Source organism: Felis catus, chromosome A2 (genome assembly GCF_018350175.1).
Source record: "Felis catus isolate Fca126 chromosome A2, F.catus_Fca126_mat1.0, whole genome shotgun sequence".
In the NCBI taxonomy this organism is placed as follows: Eukaryota; Metazoa; Chordata; class Mammalia; order Carnivora; family Felidae; genus Felis; species Felis catus.
Genome location: NC_058369.1, coordinates 124029238 through 124044609, shown reverse-complemented (window position 1 = coordinate 124044609; position 15372 = coordinate 124029238). Strand labels below are relative to the sequence as shown.

The following is a 15372-nucleotide window of genomic DNA, read 5'->3' as shown; positions in this document are numbered from 1 at the left end:
TAGTAGACAATGACACACAGTAACAAAAAAAAATATTCTTTGTAGGATCAAGATTCAAATTCTAATAGCACTCGTTAGTACATAATTCCTTAGCAAAATACCTAATTTTCCTACAGTTTGGTCACTGAAAAGACTGCATCATCTCATGCCACAATGAGTTGCTGAGAAAAGCAAATGAAGTCAAACATATCAAATGGCTAACACTGGAACTAGTATATTACAAGGACTCAAAAAGCATTCACACCCTTTCCCCATTCTAATTGTAGAAAGGCAAAATGGAAGACAAAAATGCACACCAAAAAAGAACCAGGAAAACCAGGTATAGGTGCATTTATACCACTATACCACTAACCACCTGTGACACTGGCAACCCATAAAACTTCTCTCTACTTTGATTTCTCATTTAGAATAAGGGTATACCAGCAACATCTACCACAAAGTTACCGACATGGGTGAATGTGAATGCCCACTGGACCCCAAATTATAACACAAACATCACATATCCTGAGATTCTATGAAAGTTCGTTTATCCAACATAAATAAGCCTTTCCTTCATGCTACCCTGATTTAAATAATAGGAAATACAGTCAATTTTCCTTATTTATAAAGACATTCCATTCTATAAGGTCACAGCAAACACTGAGTAAATACTGAACTATTGCCTCTAGGGGAAATAGAGAAGCTCCTGTGAGCCTCTAGTCACAACTTTTTCATCAACCAATCAATACATAACTTTGTTTTTTGTGTTTCTCTGTTTAAAACTACTTTATTTAATATACTGTTGATTCATTAACATTCAACTCTACAGTCAGCAACACTATAACTCATATATTTGAAGGAAGCTTATCTGATACATGTATTTTCTCTGTAAGGTATATCACAGCCTTCTTGCACCTAATTAGAAACATTACACAGCACTTAAGCATTTTATATGGGGACGATTTTAAACAAAAATCAGAGCATATAAATAAATAAACAAATCCAAACAACAAAGATGTGGAAAACATGGCACTAGTAGGCCACAAAAAGGACACTTATTTATAGTATAAGAGCTGAAACAAGAAGGCAAAGAATCACTGTGATTGATATCTTCCAGGAACATGTGTGTCAAGTGACTTAAATTTTTTTGCCACTCTGTGTATGACCATGAATGACCCAAAAGCGCCATAAGTATTGACTCTGGTATCACAAATAAATTTTAGCAAACAGGTAAACTCACAAATATGGAATCTGCAAATAATGAGAATCAACTATACATTTAAAAAATGTAAATCAGGGGCGCCTGGGTGGCTCAGTTGGTTAAGTGTCCGACTTCGGCTCAGGTCATGATCTCACCGTTCGTGGGTTCGAGCCCCACATTGGGCTCTGTGCTGACAGCTCAGAGCCTGGAGCCTGTTTCAGATTCTGTGTCTCCCTCTCTCTCTGCCCCTCCCCCACTTGCACTCTGTCTCTCTCTGTCTCAAAAATAAATAAACATTAAAAAAAAAATTTTTTTTTAATGTAAATCAGGGGCTCCTGAATGGCTCAGTCGGGTAAGCATCTGACTCGGCTCAGGTCATGATCTCACAATTCTTGGGTTCAAGCCCCACATCAGGTTCTGTGCTGACAGCTTGGAGCCTGGAGCCTGCTTCAGATTCTGTGTCTCCCTCTCTCTCTGTGTCCCTCCCCTTCACACTCTGTCTCTCTCTCTCTCTAGAATAAACATTAAAAATAAAAAATAAAAAATGTAAATCAATCTGCTTCTTAAAGTATGCCTTCCACATAGGTTAATCATAGAAAGCAAGACCACTTGCTTTCCTTAAGTTGGCCAAGAAATTAGCTGAGAATCATGCAATGGTGAAAAGTACAGACTCCGGAGGTGTTCAGTGTGAATTTGGATATATGTTCCATACAAACCAAGAAACCAAGGACAGGTTACTAAGAGTTACTAAAACTCCCCATACTTCAGCTTCCTCATCTATAAAATAAAGAGGAATAAATAAGAATGCATAGAGGCAACCTTTGAAAAGGAAGAAAATATTTGCAAATTATATATCTAATTATGATTAATATACATAATACATAAAGAACTCATGAATATCAACAAAAAACGTTTTAATGGGCAAAGGACTTGAATAGACATTTAACCCAAGAAGAGTTACATGGTCAAAAAGCATGTGAAACAATGTTCAACATCACTAATCATTAGGGAAATGCAAATCAAAAACATAATGAAATACCACCTCACACCCATTAGGACAGCTACTACAAAAAAAAAAAACAAAAAACAAACAAAAAACCCAGAAAATAACAAGTGTTGGCAAGGATGTGAAGTAACTGAAACCCTTGTGCATTGTTGATGAAAATCTAAAATAATGCAACCACTATGGAAACTGTATGGTGGTTCCTCAAAAAATTAAAAATATAAATTACCATATGATCCACTCATTCTACTTCCGGGTATATATCCAAAGGAAATGAAAACAGGAGTTCAAAGAGACATTTGCACTCTTATGTTCACAGCAGCATTATTCACAATATCTAAAAGATAGAGGCAACCCAAGTTGGGTTGTCCATCAGTGGATGAGTGGGTAAACAAAGTGTGGCATATACATACAATGAAGTATTATCAGTCTTAAAAAGGAGGGAAATTCTGACACATGCAACATGAATAAACCTTAAGAACATTATGTTAAGTGAAATAAACCAGTCAAAAAGACAAATACTGCATGTTTCCACTTATATGAGGTACCTAGAGTAGTCAAATTCATGGAGAGTAGAATGGTGGCTGCCAGGGTTGGGGTGAGAGAGAAGTGGGAAGCTTTAGCTGATGGGTATAGAGATTCAGTTTTACAAGGTGAAGAGTTTTGGAGACTGGTTGCACAAAAATGTGAATGTACTTAACACTACTGAACTGTACACTTAAAAATGGTTAAGATGCGGCACCTGGATGGCTTGGTCAGTTAAGCATCTGACTCTTGGTTTTGGCTCAGGTCATGATCTCACAGCTTTTGAGCTCAACCCCCACATCAGGCTCTGCACTAACAGCACAGAGCCTGCTTGGGATTCTCTCTCTCTCCCTCTCTCTTTGCCCCTCCTCTGTTCACACACTCTCTCACTCTCTCTCCCAAAATACATAAACTTTTTAAAAAATAGTTTTAAAAAATTTTAATAAAAATAAAAAAATAAAAAATAAAAAAGTTAAGACAGTAGGGTGCCTGGGTGGCCCAGCTGGTTAAGCACCTGACTTCTGATTTTGGCTCAGGCTATGATCTCACAATTTGTGAGTTCCAGCCCCACGTCAGGCTCTGTGCTGGCAGTGCAGAGCCTGCTTGGGATTCTCTCTCTCTTCCTCTCTCTCTCTCTCAAAAAATAAATAAATAAACTTTAAAAATATTTTTAAGTGGTTAGGGTGGTAATTTTATGTTATGTATATTTTCTCACAATTCAAAATAAAAAATAAAAACTTAGTTTGAAAAAAGGAACACGGTTTTATTAGCACAACACTTGGCACAAATAAGCACTCAATAAACGTTAGCCATTGCTATGGTTTTTACCCTTTTTATGATATTTTTTTAAACCTACATTGAAGAAAAGAAACAAATGTCCTTCAATGTGTGAATAAACAAACTATGGTACAGCCTTACCATGGAATAAAACTCAGCAATTTTTTTAAATGAAGTAACAACAACTTGGATGGATCTCAAGAGCATTATGCTGAGTGAAAAAAAAAAAAACACCCAATCCCAGGGGTGCCTGGGTGGCTCAGGCAGTTAAGTGTCTGAATCCTGATTTCGGCTCAGGTCATGATCTCAGGGTCTCAAGATTAAGCCTGGCAGAGGGCTTCTCACTGGGCATGGAGCCTGCTTAAGATTCTCTCTCTCCCTCTCCCCCTGTTTGTGCTCACACTCTATCTCTCTAAAATAAAAAAATAAAACAAATAAAAAGTCTTAAAAACATCCAATCCCAAAAGATCACATATTAAATAATTCCATTTCTATAACATTTTCAAAATGACAAAATTAAACTGATGGAAAACAGATCAGCAGTTGCCAGGGTTAAGGGAGGGCATGACTTTAACAGACTAGTAGAAGGGGATTTCTTTGAGATGACGGAAAAGTTCTGTACCCTGATTTTGGTGGTGGTTTCATGGGATAAATTTTAATTTCTTTGAGCCATATTCCAAAAAGAAAAGTGTATGTAATGTAAAACCTAGTGAATCTAAATAAGACTTATAGTTTAGTCATAGCATTGTATAAATGTCAATTTAGTAGTTTGATAATTGTTCTGTTATTATTAGGAAATCACTACGTTTGCAACTTCTATGTGAGTATAATATTATTTCAATGACCAGTTTAAGGAAACAAACAACAAGAAAGAAAGAAAGAAAGAAAGAAAGAAAGAAAGAAAGAAAGAAAGAAAGAAAGAAAGAAAGAAAGAAAGAAAAGAAAAGAAAAGAAAAGAAAAGAAAAGAAAAAGAAAGAAAAGAAAAGAAAAGAAAAGAAAAGAAAAGAAAAGAAAAGAAAAGAAAAGAAAAGAAAAGGCAAGGCAAGCTTCACTCAAGGCCTCTATTTACACTAAAAAAGAAATCAGATAAAGGCAAGGTGTTGATGGACATGAAGGGAAAAATACATAATAGGTAAATAAACTTAAAATGAGTTTTAACATATGTGGGAGAGTTTCTGAAAAACATCTGCATCACTTGTTATTACTAATGGCATTATATAACCATACAAATTGCCAGATGACTAAACTTCAAGTCTGGCAGCAAGCATACAAAAAATGTAATAAGCACTTTATTATACTTTTATTAGATTTTTTTTATTTGAGAGGGAAGTAACAGTACTTAATAAGTGCCATATATTCTCATTATATATTCAGAAATATATGGAAAGTTGTAATATACCATATCATTAGACTACCAGTATAAAGATACATCATTCTCTTGCAGCCCAGAGAAGAGTGTTACCCAAATTCAGTACCACTCAAAGACTTACTTGGAGGGTTCACAGCATTTATCATATAGTTGTCATCATGGCTGTGATTTATTACAGCGAAAGAATACAAAGTATAATCAGAAAAAGGAAAAGGTGCATGGGAGGAGGGTGTGGGGGAGCTGAGAGGAAATCAGACACAAGCTTTCAAGGTAGAAAACCTGGGCTCTGTGGTCAGAGGCCAGGGGGGAAAAAAGGCAAGATGGCCAGAAAACTGAATAGGGGCATCAAATGAGACCAAAGGAAAACCAGGAGTGAGCCACCTGTAAGGAAATGAAAAAAGGTGTATCTAGAAAAAGAGAATGGCCAGCTATATGAAATGCTGCTGATAATATCATAAAGAATAAAGACTTAGAGGCACAATCTCCATTTGGAGACATAGCCAAAAACAGAAATCAATAGGCTAACTAACAAGTGTGAGATCCTTTGCACACATTCAGCATCAGCCAGTTCAAAGGACTCTTACAGAGAGAAAATAGAAAGGGAAGATCTATATGTTCAGCATCCAAAAGGGTCACTTTCACCTCATGCACGCAGAAGAGAAAACCTCATGGGTTTTCTGTAGAACAGATTAAATGCCTAAGTGATGGTCATAGAGAAGAGTTTTTTCCATCAATGCTATTAAATGATATTTTTAAAAAATCAAAGTGCTAAGATAAGTGACCACAAAAGACATAGCTACTGTTTGAATATAAACACACATGACTGAAATAGCTATTATGTGAAAATGGCCTCAAAATCCTGAGTTAATGAACAAATTTTTTCAGCTTGCTAAAATAAAAATGAAAAACAAAAAAACCCTCCGATATGAAAAATTAACTCTCCAACATAGAGTGTTGTCTGTAAATGGAAATGTTCTACATCAAACTATTTTTCAAGGACTTCTAGCATAGAATTTAAGATCTATTCTTACTAACAAAACAACACAGGCAACTCTGTTTCTCCTGCTCTCAGTTTCTCCTTAGTCACCCTTTACTTCACTAGCTGCTGAAAGCCCTCCTTTTCTACACTGTTCAGCTCCTTGCTACCCAAAGTGTAGTCCCTGGACCAGCATCAGTATTACCCAAGAACTTGTGATGCAAAATCTCAGCCTTATGTCAGACAAAATACCCAGATGATTCACATGCACCTTAAAGTATAAAAAGCACCAGGTGACCTGATACCTGATAGCCAAAGTAAATGTTTTCCTATATTAGGGCTCTACTTTACCACTTCCTTTTTTCCTGGGACCTGTGCTACAAGTTACCTTTCCAAAGCTTGGAAAAAAAAGACTTATTTTTCAAGCCAAAGGGCATGAACAGCTAGAAGGTACTTAGTAATCAGCTGGTCCTCTCATTCTGTAGGAGAGGCCCAGAAAGGTTAGTTGTAGGATTCCTCTAAGTCACACAGCTACTGGCAGAAACTTGTTTCTGTGCGCCCTCTCCCTGGTCTCTAGATCCTTGTCTTTTCAGGCTGCCACTGCCTGCAATTTAATATCAGGAAAAAAATTGAAAAGCATGAGTCAGTAGAGGGGTTATTTTGTTTTGCTTTGTTGTAATTCTTAAGAGGGGCAAAGGGTGCTGATTTTAAACACACGTCCAACAAATGGCTCTTCCTCACAGAACCAGAGCTATTTAATTATTTCGGACCAAATGACTTTCCTACCAGGGCAAACATCAGGTAATACATAGCAGAACTGCATAAATTCCATTACATCAAAATCCTACATACCGGTTCTTCCATGTCCCAGGCACTATCACGTACCATTGTGGACAATAATGTATTGAACTGTAAGGACTTACATCTCTATAAAGTTAATAAACAATAAGAAAACCAACAATTTGAGCTGATGTCAGTAGCCAGTATGTGCTTCCCAAATGCCTCTCTCTCTCTCTCTCTCTGATTTTAAAGACAGAAGCAAAGAAAGGCATGCTGCCCATTTCCAAGAAATTAAGAAACCACAAACTGTGCTAAGTTGGCATACCATTAATTTCCTTTTGCAAAAATTGGTGGATTTTAAAACAACTTAAGCTGAAAGACAGATTTTTTTTATTTTTTTTCTTTAATGTTTATTTATTTTTGAGAGAGAGAGAGAGAGACAGAGACAGAGTGTGAGCAGGGGAGGGGCAGAGAGAGGGGGAGACACGGAATCCAAAGCATGCTCCAGGCTCTGAACTGTCAGCACAGAGCCCGGCGTGGGGCCCAAAGTCATGAATTGTGAAATCATGACCCGAACTGAAGTTGAACGCTTAACCGACTGCGCCACCCAGGTGCCCCATGAAGAACAGTAGATTTTAAAAAGAAGCTCCTGGGGCGCCTGGGTGGCGCAGTCGGTTAAGCGTCCGACTTCAGCCAGGTCACGATCTCGCGGTCCGTGAGTTCGAGCCCCGCGTCAGGCTCTGGGCTGATGGCTCGGAGCCTGGAGCCTGTTTCCGATTCTGTGTCTCCCTCTCTCTCTGCCCCTCCCCCGTTCATGCTCTGTCTCTCTCTGTCCCAAAAATAAATAAAAACGTTGAAAAAAAATTTTAAAAAAAAAAAAAGGAGCTCCTTTCCACTTTGGCTTCAAAGATGAGTTCCACAGCAAGCCTGAATAATTTAAGATTGCTGAATATCCCTGTTTATCTACAAAAGGTTTAATCCTATGGCTCAAATAAAACATACATACAAAAAATTTATCTTTGCACATAGCAGTTGGTTTCCTAATAAGCATGTATATAATAACTTTTTAACTTATTCTTTAACAGTTTTACAAACACTAGATAGAGTACCTTGATACCTAATGGAACTCTGATCAAATCTTTTGATAACATAAGTATGTCTCCCATAACCATTATGCTATGCAATTTAAAGTTTCAGAAGATTTCGGGGCGCCTGGGTGGCGCACTCGGTTAAGCATCCGACTTCAGCCAGGTCACGATCTCGCGATCGGTGAGTTCGAGCCCCGAGTCAGGCTCTGGGCTGATGGCTCAGAGCCTGGAGCCTGTTTCCGATTCTGTGTCTCCCTCTCTCTCTGCCCCTCCCCCGTTCATGCTCTGTCTCTCTCTGTCCCAAAAATAAACGTTGAAAAAAAAAAATTTTTTTTAAATAAAAAAATAAAAATAAAAAAAAAATAAAGTTTCAGAAGATTTCACTTTTAGAATGACATGTGAGAAGCTCCATGGACCCACTCCCCAGGAAAATTGGTGAAAATTATTTTTTAAAACAACCATTTAGAGTCTCTGGATATTGTCCTAAAATAAAGAAACATTAAAAACCTCCTAAAACTCAGTAAGAAAATTAAAAGTCTATAGTATTCTAAAAAAATGAGATTCACTCATTCTCTCCTCACTCCTGGCTCACAAGATAGAAACTCCACTCCAGACTGGTACAGCCAAGAATAAGGCACCCTTCTCCCCACAGCTTCTAGTCAGAGAACTATCTTCCCTGGAGGAGCAGGACATCAGCATTATTCATCTTGCTTCCAGCTACCTGTTGCTGACTAAAAACAAAATAGAAAATCTAAATAGACCTACAACAAGTAAAGAGATTGAATTAGTAATCAAAAAAGTACCCACAAAGAAAAGACTAGGTCCAGATGGTGAATTCTATTAAACACAAATAACAATTCTTCACAAACTACTCCAAAAAATAAAAGAGGAAGGAATACTTCCCAACTCATTCTTATAAGGCTGGTGTTACATCAATACCAAAAGTAAGCAAACACAAGAAAACTACAGACCAATATCTCTAATGAATATGGATTCTCAGCAAAACACTAGCAAATGAATCAAGCAATATATAAAAGAACTATGCACCATGACCAGATGAGATTTACTCCAAGAATGCAAGGTGAGTCTAACATCCAAAAATGAATTACAATAGTACACCATATCAATAAAACAAAAATTAAAAACCACATTATTGTCTCAACTCAGAAAAAAGCATCTGACAAAATAAAATCCAACACTCTTCCACTAAAAAAACCACTAGTAATAAAAGGGAACTTCCTCAAACTGCAAAACCTATGGCGTATATCATACTTAAGGATGAACAACTAGATGTTTTCTCCCTAAGACCACACACAAGACTAGGATGTCCATATTCACCACTTTTATTCAACGTTGTACTGGAGGGGCTGCTACGCTGTGCCAACCTAGGTGTGGGACCCAGGTAGAGGCGAGGCTCGAGTGTCAGAGATCAGAGGCCCCCACACACCACCACCATGCCATGCTGGACAGTTGGGACAAGGACGTGTACCCGGAGACATCATGCCACACACTCTTGCCCTCGCCGTAGCTCTCAATGCCCAACCCCATAACATATTTGACGAAGGCCTTAGACCTCCTCATGGACCGGCCCATGACCTAAGAGACAGCAGCATGTAAAGAACAGGTATTACTACTACCACCAGGAGTTCAACCATGTGCCAGATATCACTGAGTGCCAGGAAAAGAATGTCTTGTGCATGTTTGAAGCAGAAATGCAATGGAGAAGAGACACTAAAGTTGACCAAGAAATTGTCAACATTATCCAGGAAAGGCTGAAGGCCTGTCAGCAGAGGGAAGGCAAGAACTACAGGCAGAACTGTGTCAAGGAGCTGGAGTGGTTCACCCAGGTGGCCAAGGTACCAGGACCACAATCACGATTTAGGGCCCATTATTCTACCAGGAAGTACCTGGCAAAACAGAAGCAGCAGATGCTGGCAGAGAGAAAAGCCACTAAAGAGGCCGCTGCTGCCTCTGGCAGCAACTTGAGCTCCTTCACACACAACTATTACTAAAATAAAGAGTAACAGAGGTGCCTGGGTGGCTCAGCCATTAAGCATCCGACTTCGGCTCAGGTCATGATCCATGAGTTCAAGCCCCATGTCAGGCTCTGTGCCGACAGCTCAGAACCTAGAGCCTGCATCAGATCCTATGTCACCGTCTCTCTCTCCCCCTTCATTGCTCATGCTTGCTTGCTCGCTCACTCTCTCTCTCAAAAATAAAATATAAATAAATAAATAAACATTTAAAAAAAAAAAAAGAGTAACAGAAACCTGTTCTGGTGTCCCCTTCAGCCCCCAACCTTGACATATTGATGAGCTTTCATCAATTCATCTTATTGTCCCCATCTCCCTTCAAATCCAGCTACTACTAAACTTGTAAGAGAAATAAACAAAAACAAAAAACAACAACATTGTACCAGAGGTTTTAGGTCAGGCAATTAGGTAAGAAAAAGAACTAAAAGGCTCCAAGATTGGAAAGGAAGTAGTAAAGCTATCTTTACTCACAGATGACATGATCTGGTAGATAGAAAATCCTAAGAAATTCAGTAAAAAACTATGAGAGCTAATAAACAAGTTAAGTAAAGTTGAAAGACACAATAATATTAATATACAAAAATCAACTGCATTTACAATAGCATCCAAAAGAATCAAATACCTAGGAATAAATTTAACAAAGGAAGTGTAAAACATATACCTTGAAAATTATAAAATATAGTTGAAAGAACTAAAGGAGATCTAAATAAACAGAAAAATATCCCGTGTTCATGGATCTGAAAACATAACATTATTAAGATGGCAATACTTCCCAAACTGATCTACAGATTCATTGCAATCCTTATCAGATCCCCATAGGACTTCTTCGTACAAACTGACAAGCTTATTCTGAAATTCATATAGAATTGCCAGCAATTCAGAATAGCCAAAATAATCTTCAAAAAGAAGAACAAGGTTGAAGGATTTCCCCATTTCAAGACCTAACTATAAAGCAATAGTAATTAGGACAGTGAGTACTGGCATAAGGATAGACATATAGATAAATGGAAAAGAATGGAGAGTCTGAAAATAAACTTACACATCTATGGTAAATTGATTTTCAACAAGGATGCTAAGACCATTCAATGAGAAATTGCAACAAATGATTATTATTGGATAGCCACATGTGAAAGAATGAAGTTGGACTCTTACCTAAAACCATATAAAAAATTTTATTCAAAATGGATCAAAGACCTTTATGTATGTTAATACACAGCTAAAGCTATAAAATTCTTAGAAACTCCTAGAAGACTTCTTAGAAGAAAACTTAAAAGTAAATCTTCATGATATCAGATATTGTGACAGATTCTTAAGTTTAACACCAAAAGCATAAGTAACAAAAGAAAAAATAAAGGGATTTCACCAAGAGTTGAAACTTTTTACTTCAAAGAACACAAATAGGAAAATGAAAAGATGACCCATAGAACAAGAGAAAATACAAATCATATCTCTGATAAAAGATACCTATCTGTAACATACAAAGAACTCTTTATGACTCAATAATAAAAAGACAGAAACCCAATTTAAAAATGGGCAAAGGATATGAATATATATTTCTCCAAGTCAGATATACAAATGGCCAACAGACACAAGAAAAGATGCTCAGTATCATTAGCCACCAGGGAAATGTGTATCAAAACTACAGTGAGATACCACTTTGTTCCCACTATGATGACTAGAATCAAAAAGTCAGACAGAAACAAGTTTAGGCAACGATGTTGAGAAATCAAAGTCCTCATACAATGCTGTTGGGAATATAATGGTACAACCACTTTGGAAAGTGATCTGGCAGCTCCTCAAACACTTAAACATAGAGTAATCTTATGATCCAGCAATTCCAGTCCAAGAGAAATGAAAGCATATGTCCACATGAAAATTTATACATGCATGTTTATAGTAGCATCATTCATAATATCCAAAAGGTAGAAATGATCCAAAGGTCTATCCACTAATGAATATATGAACACAAAGTTGGCATGTCCATAAAATAGAATACTCTTCAGCAATAAAAAAAGAAGTACTGATACATGCTACAACCTGAAAAATTATGCAAGAGAAAGAAGCCAGTCACTAAAGACCTTTTTTTTTGTGATTCCATTTATGTAAAATATATAGAAAACACCTGAAACTAAGTACTGCATGTTAATACTACTTCAACTAAAAATAAATAAATAAGCAAACAAACAAATAAATAAATAGACAAAATGTACAGAATAGTCAAATCCATACAGGAAGAAAATAAATTCCAGTGGGAAATAAAGGACAAGAGATTTGCAGCTAGAGTGCCAAGTTTTCTTTTTGAGGTGATGAAAATATTCTAAAATTGGCTACAGCGCAAGTGACAGTTGCACATATCTGTGAATATACAAAGTAAAATATACAAAAATAACGTTGAGTTGTACAAATTATATTGGTGAGTTGTATGTTCTATAAATTATATTTCTTTTTTTTTTAAGTGTTAGAAATTTTATTAAAGTTAACATTTCACAAGGTCATACTCATACAAATCAAACTGCCAAAAGTTCCAGGCATACAAACTATCATCTGTGTTAATGTGCCATCTTTCTTCTCCAAATGTCAAAAATGTACTTATTTTAATGATACAAAAAGTCTTTAGAAAGTCCATTTGTGCTGGGTAAGAAACCTATGTCTTCATTCATTTCATGAAATCCATGTTAAAAGAACCCGGTCTTGGTTGTATATTATCACAACACTCTTGTATTAATCCATTTTCCTCAATTCCCCATAGTGGACTGCCATCTCGTTTTCTCAGTGGTAGGGTCCATTTGAGACTCTTCAAGCTGACTGGGTGTAAATGGTTCCACCAACATCTATTACATTGTATAGGCCCTTTAGAGAATTCAGTCTCAGGATTCACATTTTTGCTATATAAAATAGACTTTTGCAAATATTCCCTTTATCCTCAAGGATAAAACTCCATGGTCTCAGTCTTCAAAATGGCATACCTCAAATAAAAGCTGTATTTGTTCAGAACCATCATCAACCATATTTAATCTGATAAATTACCCGGGCGAAAAGGGGTCTCCTCTCACGGTCCCCTTTGGGCTCCTGCCTGCGGTCCACTGCCGCCGCCCCTTTCTCCACCGGGCCCTATAAATTATATTCCAATAAAGCTATTATTTTTTTTAAAAGAATAAATGGTGATAGACATATGAGGAGTGGTTTTATTATTCTTTATGCTTTTGCTTATGTGTAAAATATCCCATAATAAAAAATAATAAACTTTCACTTTTTTTAAAGTAGGATATTCCCATATTCTGGCCCCATTTACCACTCCAGCAGAACAAAAGGATAGCAAGTTAAATTCAGAAGGTTAGCAAAATAAACCCTACCCTTTCTCCTAGAAGGACATCCCACCCCATTAAGAGAAAGAAAAATTAACTACAAGGGTGCCTGAGTCTCACTTGGTTAAGCATCCAACTCCTGATTTGGGTTCAGGTCATGATCTCACAGTTCATGGGTTTGAGCTCAAGTTTTGCACTGTCAGTGCAGAGCCTGCCTGGAATTCTCTCTCTCTCCATACCCTGCTCACACTCGCACTCTCTCAAAATAAATAAACTTAAAAAAAAAAAAAAAATTAACCAGAAATTAAGACATAAATGAAATTCTAGGGACACCTGCCTGATGCAGCCTACTAAACAAATAAATAAATAAATAAAATTCTGATTCATTTTCCAAATTCAAAGAGATACAGGCCTTGACTTTAAGATATTAAGGCAAGTAATAGGCAGGGAAGGTCAGTTACCGGCAGGTTAGGAAGAAGGAAACTAAGAAACATGGGACATTTTTCAGCTGTGAAACCTGGTTTTTCTACAAAAACAAAAAGTATGCTGAATGACAAAAAATTAAATATATATAAATTGATTTTCTTATTTGGTTTAGTTAACTGTCTTGAATAAAAATAGGAAACAAGAATTTGCATTTTATCCACTCTTCATTCAATGTTGATTTCCAGCTCCTCAGTGGTTCTATTTTTAAGTAAATGAAAAACAAAAACCAAAGATAAGATTTTCAATGGCTATTATCTCTTCTCCCAAATAGGTAACATTTACTAATCATTTACTAAGTCCCAGGCAGTGTTCTAAGTGCTTTGCAAGTATTCTATTTTAATCTTCAAAACAGAAGGTAGGTACTGTTACTCAGGTACGGAGAGATTAAGAAACCTGCCCAAGTGGTCACAGCTAGTAAGTAGTAACAAGTAGCATCCAAAACCATTCTGTCTACTCCAGAACCCTAAACAAGTGCAACTATTCCACAAAGACCAAAAAGCTATACTGTTAATATTAACTCTAATCATTGCAAGTTCAAACTGCAGGAAAGTATTTTATACACGTAATTAAATTTTTAAAGGATGACTAGAAAACAATAATTCGAAAGTTTTAAAAGGTCCATACCTATAAAGAGCCACAAAAGATTGATTTCTTATGCCTTATTAGAGTAATAAATAGAAAATAATCTCTCTATCCCCTCAACTCCAGAAATGCTTTTCCATATTTATCACTTGACACTTTTTTTAATTTTTAATACTTGCTTATATATATGTTATCTTCCACACCAAATTTACTCAGATTTAGTTTTTCTTTAAGATATGGATGTTTTCACACCCGATTGGCCTAGTCCTACAATAAGGAAGGATGACTAGAACAATCACTGCAACAATAACCCCAAGAATCCTGTGGAAAGAAGGCAGATCCTGGAATTAGAAGGCACACTGACACTATTGTTGTTCGTATTTGGAGTTTTGCTTTCTCCAGGTCATGCTAGTGCTGCCTCAAATTTTGGAAAGTAGGAATCAGGGCATTCAGTGCAAGAAAGATGACAAGTGTATGTAGAATTAGAAGAATGCTGCTTTTGAAGATAATATAAGAGATCAGTGTTGGAATTTTCAATAAAAGACACAGAAGACAAAACACAGGAAAGGGAGTTAGACAGATTTGGGTTCCCTTTTTCATTTCACACTTTAGCAGAGTGACCTTGGACAAGTCCCTCACCTTCTAGTCTCCCAACTGTTCTGCTGAACGGAAAGATAAAATGACCTAACACATGTAATTGCTTACCCAATGCCCAACCCATAGGATGTACTCAATAAATGTCCGATAAATGTCACTAGTAACCTAGTAGTAGTAATAGAAGTGGTGGTGGTAGTGGAATGTATCCTGAGCAAGACAAAGTTACAAATGCCAGTCTGAACCTCTGGACTGAATATTTAAATGGGATATTCAAAAAACTGACAGTAACCTTTCACTGAAATGTTGTTGGCAGAGATGTTTTATAGTAACTCCACGTGTTTCAATAATTTTTGAAAAATATTTGAAAGTCTTTATTCTGACGGATGAGATTTGATACATATATCAAAAGGTTTAAAAGATTAAAAAATACTATATAGGGGCTCCTGGGTGGCTCAGTCGGTTAAAAGTCCAACTTTGGCTCAGGTCATGATCTCACAGTTTGTGGGTTTGGGCCCCGCGTCGGGCTCTGTGCTGACAGCTCAGAGCCTGGAGCCTGCTTCAGATTCTGTGTCTCCCTCTCTCTGCCCCTCCCCTGCTCACGCTCTGTCTCTCTCTCTCTCAAAAATAAACATTAAAAATCAATAAATAATACTATATACTATTGATATTG

At 36.9% G+C, this 15372-nt stretch overlaps 1 protein-coding gene and 1 pseudogene across 9 annotated transcripts in view; one reads left to right on the top strand and one right to left on the bottom strand.

The window, feature by feature from the left end:
- Positions 1-15372, bottom strand: part of BBS9 (Bardet-Biedl syndrome 9) — a 448679-nt gene that overhangs the window by 431648 nt on the left and 1659 nt on the right. The gene's annotated exons all lie outside the window — the stretch shown is intronic.
- Positions 9159-9711, top strand: LOC102901191 (annotated as a pseudogene).